Source organism: Hylobates moloch, unplaced genomic scaffold (assembly GCF_009828535.3).
Source record: "Hylobates moloch isolate HMO894 unplaced genomic scaffold, HMol_V3 SCAFFOLD_14, whole genome shotgun sequence".
Taxonomy (NCBI): domain Eukaryota; kingdom Metazoa; phylum Chordata; class Mammalia; order Primates; family Hylobatidae; genus Hylobates; species Hylobates moloch.
Window position 1 is genome coordinate 30,066,201 of NW_026652289.1, and position 210 is coordinate 30,066,410.

Sequence of the window (210 nt, forward strand, 5' to 3'; positions counted from 1 at the left end):
TTCTATAACTGTGGTGCCCTGGGCAACTCGGTGCTTTACTGCAGCCCTGCCGAGTGTCAGAGTACAGGTCTCAATAACGTGCCATGGGAAGGAAGAAGGGAGCAACTGCCTATTGGAGAATTTGGAACTCAGAGAAGATAACGTTTCCTCTGGGTCGTAAGGGCAGGAGATGTGCACAACGTGCATTGGGGCATGGGGGACGAACACCTG